Source organism: Papaver somniferum, chromosome 7 (genome assembly GCF_003573695.1).
Source record: "Papaver somniferum cultivar HN1 chromosome 7, ASM357369v1, whole genome shotgun sequence".
Taxonomy (NCBI): Eukaryota; Viridiplantae; Streptophyta; class Magnoliopsida; order Ranunculales; family Papaveraceae; genus Papaver; species Papaver somniferum.
The window spans coordinates 257,831,343-257,838,062 of NC_039364.1; the positions used below are offsets into that span (position 1 = coordinate 257,831,343).

Here is a 6,720-nt window from a genome sequence, read left to right on the forward strand (position 1 = left end):
CATGACTCAAAAGACCGAGTGAAGTGCTAGTTTTATGCACAGCAATTTGAGTACAGTTATGCTACTCAGTCTATGTGGGACTAAGAAATCACTCTTAAATCTTTTTGTTATTGGTCCTTGTTGTTCCGCTTTGACCCCCTCGGTGCAACAAACTATCAAGATAGTCATGAGGTAGTAACACTACCAGCTTCAATCTCATATGACGTATGAACTGTCCAAGTCCGTGTCCAACCAGCGAATTTTACAGGTGTGTGTATGTTTTCAACAGATAGGTTCTGATCAAACTTCATGAGTCAAAGTAGTCACAGCATTGCCGTCTCCGTGACTTTTGAAGGTAATACATTCACAGCATTTCCGTCTCCGTGCTTCCAGCTGAAATACCCTGTTATGATCAACTGGTCACAGTCGAATTTCTTGAAGATAGTTGCATATTGAACAATCAGTTTTCTGCATTTTTGCAAAAATGAATTCAAATAAAATCCAAGTAATAGTGCTTGTATACCTGACGAATTCCAACTTCATGAGTCAAAGCAACTCCGAGCTCGCCTAAGCAATAATAAATCCTGGCATCACTTCCATAACATAAAGATGAGGATACCGATGCAGACATGAATCCAAAACCTTGGCTAGTGCTTTTGCAAGTGATTAACTTACAGCAAAACCACCTCCACGAAATAACAATTTTCTGTTCCACTAAACTGAGCTAGAGAAAGCTGGTTTAGTTTTGAGCTTGATATGAAGATGGGATATGTTTCTCCAGCTTTATGCAGCAGGACAGATGGGAGTGTCACGGTATTTGATGCTCACGTGCCGCAAAGGTCTCAAAATAAACGCATATTTAATTTAGTTTTGGTGGGGGTGTGCCAGGCCTTTGCAGTAGTGCAACACAGAGGCAACGCGGGTGCCATCGGATGGATGGCATATCAAATATTAAACTGATAAGAACAGATACTACACTTGATCTTAGCCAAAAGGCCGAGAAAGGTATGCTACAACTCGTGTTTGGATTCTCCTTTTATATTTTCTTTCTTCCATCCCTCGGCTTTGACTAATCTTTGTGGGACTAAAGCTTGCAGCTTCATTAGAACATCTGAACGAGTTTATCCTAAACCTCACCGTTTCCTCTTTTGTTGCTTCTATAAATTATATGGTGATTATGTTTGATGAAGAGAAAGCCAATACGCAATATTCACTCCAGTGGCCTGAAGGTTCAATATAAATCTGTCTATGGAACTGCACATAAGGTTCAATATAAATCTGTCAATTGAAGACGTAAAAATTATAAATTATACGATGATCTTATATCTCAGCTGTTGTACCACCAGCTCAACTGTAGCTAACTGATGCATTTCCATCTGTCAATTTGAAGCTGCTGTGGGAATGTGTACCCTTCTTGTGGTGCTGACAATAAGATTAAAGGATCTAGCTGAAACCATGCATTGCAAGGTGGAATCACTACCTCTGAAATATCTCGGGATGAAGCTCCGCAAAACAAGTCTCTGTTTGGGATAAACCCAACAAAAATGGAGCACATAAGGGATAAAACAACATGTTTAAGAAAACTTAGGTGAAAATGGGTAGAACTGCGTCAGGTGATCTGAATTTGGAACCCAACCAAAAAACGGGTGTTCAGGTCTGTCATGTGAATTCGTCTATTAGCCTAGCTCAACATGCGACTAGCTCCAGAAATATATATATCTTACGAGCTAAATATTGGTGGTTGCTGGGATGTCCTTTACAATGCTAATTTGTTTAAAACAGCAACTATTACCCACGTCTGGAAAGTGTATGTATGCAGTGCCTTGTTTCTTGTTACAAGAAAAGAGTTCAGCGTCGTGTCTGATATTCTCACCGGATTCAGAAACTAGCTAGCCATGCCAAACCTGACTATATTCTCACCTATGCCTGACCTGAACTACTCCAATTTCATGTTCGATTTTGGTACCGTCTTACAATTGCAAACAACAAGCTCGGCAAAGGGCCGTTGCCAGCTATGTTCGAACACTCCAGGATTCAAAAGTTGCAGGATGCGGCAACCAATATCAAACCCAGGCAAAAAAAGTTTAATTAGTTTTTGGTAGGGGTGCGTCAGGCCTTTGCAGTAGGCCAAAATTTTAACATTTAAGAAAAGAAGATATTGTTCATCCACCCACTGGCTTTGCTTTCAATTGTCATTTTTTAGTGGATGGATTAATGGTGCACAGGCCTATGATGTAGTCCTCGTGGCTGTAGATGATCGTTTTCAGCTTGGCTTTGGCCTGCTGTGATGGTCGTGCGGTTGTCTGACAGACTCCCAATCTTTTTTTTTTTCTTCCAGCTTCTCTTTTTGTAAGTTGAAGTTCTCAATACGACTTACTACATAGAAGATGCGGGACTAAATATTAAAACTGCTTTTGCCAAACACTGGCTCGTGAGTTGGATGCTCAAATTTCTGTTCCACTAAACTGAGCTAGAGAATGTGCCAAAGCCATGGCATCTCTTTTGATGTAGGTGAACTGAACTGAAGAGATACCATCTCTCAGTTATCTTATCTGCATAATCAGCTGACTCCCAGTGCGCCATGAGATTTTTGCAGTTCCATTGTTAAGAATGTTGATTAATGATTATGACTTGAGCCTCTCCCGGCCTAAGTTTGCACGCAGCACTAATACCCTTTAGATAGAACAACTCGCTATAGGACATATATGTACATAGGTTTTTATAGAGCAGTTGTGCCCCTACAAACATAATACTAGATTTAAGTTTTGAGAATCCAATAAGTATGGAAGTCATGGTACAAAATCAGCTCAGGCTCAATGATGTTGGGAAACCAAAATGTCTTATAGTGTTCATTTTGTTGGTTAAACTTCAACATAGAAGTCACTAACAAGCTGGTTAGGACAAGATTAGGAAATTGATGTAATCCTAAGGGAATTAGAAGTCATCTAGTTCTAAGAAAAGGAAAGACATGTAATAAGGTAATAGGACTAGGAAAAGGAATTCATAGTTCTATATATATATGATCACCAAAGTTGTGGTTGATCATAAGAGCAAGATTAGAGATTGTGTTTAGTTTTGAGAGATTTTCTAAACATCAATAAAGAGAGTTGTCTTTATATAAGCTAAGTTTCATCTTGCAGTTGCCATTAATTGGTGTCAGAGCTTGTTTCTGAGCCATGGAAAACGAAACCACCATTGTGGGTGCAAAACAGTTCACGCCACCATCAATACAAGTTTCAATCCTCAACGCCACAAACTACACGGTATGGGCCATCAGAATGAAGGTACTGATGAAAATCTACAAAGTTTGGGAAACAATTGATCCTGGTACATTGGACCCATATAAGAACAACATCGCTATAGGATTACTCTTTCAAGCAATACCAGAATGTCTTGTTCTACAAGTTGGTGAACAGGAAACTTCAAAGAAAATTTGGGATGCAATAAAGGCACGTAATCTCGGAGCTGATTGAGTTAAAGAAGCCCGTATGCAAACCTTAATGTCTGAATTTGAAAGAGTGAAGATGAAAGACACTGATACTATTGATAGCTTTGCAGGAAAGCTATCAGAGATAGCCTCAAAAGCTGCGTCACTTGGACAATCCATTGATGAAGATAAACTGGTAAAGAAGTTTCTCAATTGTTTACCAACATCCAAGTATATTCATATCATAGCTTCTCTCGAACAAGTCTTAGATTTAAAGAAGACTAGATATGAAGATATAATTGGAAGATTGAAAGCATATGAAGAGAGAATCCTTGATGAAGAAAACAATGGAGAAACTCAAGGAAAACTCTTGTACACAAACTCTTACCAACAAAACTCTGCGACAAGAGGAAGAGGTCGTGGAAGAGGTGGTAGAGTAAACAGAGGCCGAGGAAGGGGAGGAAGGTTTAACTCACAAGATAGAACAACAAGTCATAATGATCAATACCAAGGGAAAGAAAAGAAGGATAGATCAAACAATATTTGTTAAAGATGTGATAAACCAGGACACTTCTCCTTTGTATGCCCTGAAAGAATACAAAAGATGGAAGAAGCAAGCAAGAATGAAACAAGGGAAGCAGATACAGCTCTTTTCATGCACGAAGTTGTATTCTTAAACGAAGGGAAACTAATACCAAAGAACTACGAATCAAAGGATGGAGAAGAAGGAATCTGGTATTTAGATAATGGAGTCAACAATCACATGACTGGTAAGAGACACTACTTTTCTGAACTCAATGAGAAAATCAAAGGACAAGTGAAGTTTGGGGATGGATCTTCTGTAGAAATTGAAGGGAAAGGATCAATTATATTTCAGAGCAAGACTGGAGAACAGAAGCTTGTCACAAACATCTACTTCATCCCAAACTTACAAAGCAACATTCTAAGTTTAGGACAAGCTACAGAAGTTGGATGTGATGTTAGAATGCGACAAGATTATCTAACAGTTCATGACCCAAGTGGAAGACTTTTAGTTAGAGTCTCACGTTCACATAATAGACTCTACAAGATAAGTCTCATGATTGGAAGGCCATTGTGTCTGAATATGAGACTGGAAGATCAGACATGGAAGTGGCACGCAAGGTTAGGACACGTAAGTTTCAGAACCTTAAAAACTATGTCTCGGAACAAGATGGTTCGAGGGCTATCAAAGATAAACGATGAATCAAGGATCTGTGAATCATGTTTAGTTGGGAAACAAACGCGTCAAGGTTTTCCAAAAGCAACAACATTCAGAGCCTCAAAGCCATTAGAGCTTCTTCATGCTGATTTATGTGGTCCTATTACATCACAAACCCTTGCAAATAACAAATACATATTTGTTATTATAGATGACTTCTCAAGATATATGTGGTCTATTCTTATGAAAGAAAAGAGTGAAGCATTTGACAGATTCAAAGCTTTCAGAAATCTGATAGAAAAAAAGTTAAAAGAGGAGGTCAAAATGCTTAGAACTGATAGAGGAGGAGAGTTCACTTCCTTAGATTTTAACAAGTTCTGTGAGTCAAATGGAATCAAAAGGAAACTCATAGCACCATATATACCACAACAAAACAGAGTGGTGGGGAGGATAAACAGGACTCTAATGGAGATGACAAGAAGTTCTTTAAAGGCTATGCAAGTACCTAATTATCTATTGGGAGAAGTTGTACGACACTCCACATACCTAATAACACAGGATACCTACGAAAGCTCTGAAAGACATGACTCCATATGAAAGTTTGCAAAAGAGAAAACCAAACATAGATCATTTAAGAGTGTTTGGTTGCAAAGCATACACAAAAGTTGATTCTGCAACTCTTAAGAAACTGGATGATCGATCTCAGACTCTTGTGCATCTAGGAATTGAGCCTGGATCCAAAGCTTACAGATTATTCAATCCAACAACGAAAAGAGTAATAGTGAGTCGAGATGTGGTATTCGATGAAAAAGCAAACTGGAACTGGAAAGAAACTAATGATGGACCAAGTAGGGATCCAGGAATGTTTCACATGAGATGGGGTCAAGTAATTGATGAAGGCGAAGGACCCATAATCATCAATACCAATGGAAACAATGATGTTAATCAAGAAGAAGAAGAGAATAATGAAAACACTGAGAATGACGAAGAAGTAGAAGAAGAAAACCGAGAAGCTCAAGCTATCCCACCACTGCGAAAATCAACAAGACAGACTCAAAAGCCACGGTAACTGGAGGATTATGTTCTTCAAGCTGCAGAAGAATGTGAGATTATGCTACTTTCTGTTAATGATGAACCAAGGAATTTTCACGAAGCAAAGGTATCGACTAAATGGACACAAGCATGTAGAGAAGAAATTATTTCAAACAACAGAAACAAGACTTGGTTTCTAGTTGATAAGCCAGATGGTATTCAGATTAAACAAGAAGCTTATGCAAGGAGAATTCTGAAAGAAGCATGACTTGAAACTCGTAATCCAACTAAGATACCAATGGAGTTTGGACTTAAAGTTTCAAAGGCACAAGAAGAAGCAGAGATTGATTCAACGAGTTATAGAAGAAATGTTGGATGCCTAAGATAATTGTTACACACAAGACCAGACTTGGCTTTCTCAGTGGGAGTAGCTAGTCGTTATATGCAAAGTCCACGCAAGTCTCATGGTGACATCATGAAGAAAATATTAAGATACCTAAAAGGAACAATCACGTATGGATTGAAGTATGGTCGAGGAGGATCAAAAGAAATTGTTGGATATAGTGACAACAATCATAATATTGACCAAGATGATGGAAAAGGTACAACTGGTCATATATTTTATCTAGGTGAAGCACCTATTACATGGTGTTCACAGAAGCAAGACACTGTAGCCCTCTCATCCTGTGAAGCTGAGTTTATGGCCGCAACAGAAGCAACTAAACAATCAATATGGCTTCAAGAACTGTTGGGTGAAATCAAAGGAAGAGAACCTGGAAAAGTTCTCATCAAGATTGATAATAAATCTGCAATAGCACTCACAAAGAATCTTGTGTTTAATGGTAAGACTAAACACATTCACAAGAGATATCATTTTATAAGGGAATGTATCGAGAAGGAGATTATCAACGTTGAACACATACCAGGAACTGAGCAGAAAACAAATATATTGACAAAGGCATTAGCTCGGATCAAGTTTGAAGAAATGAGACAACTGATTGGAGTACAAGATATGTCACGGGTAAGGTTGAAGTTTAACGGGGAGAATGTTGGTTAAACTTCAACATAGAAGTCACTAACAAGCTGGTTAGGACAAGATTAG

At 38.6% G+C, this 6,720-nt stretch overlaps 1 pseudogene; it reads right to left on the minus strand.

The window, feature by feature from the left end:
* Positions 1 to 853: 853 nt before the first annotated feature.
* Positions 854 to 988, minus strand: LOC113300944 (annotated as a pseudogene).
* Positions 989 to 6,720: the final 5,732 nt, after the last annotated feature.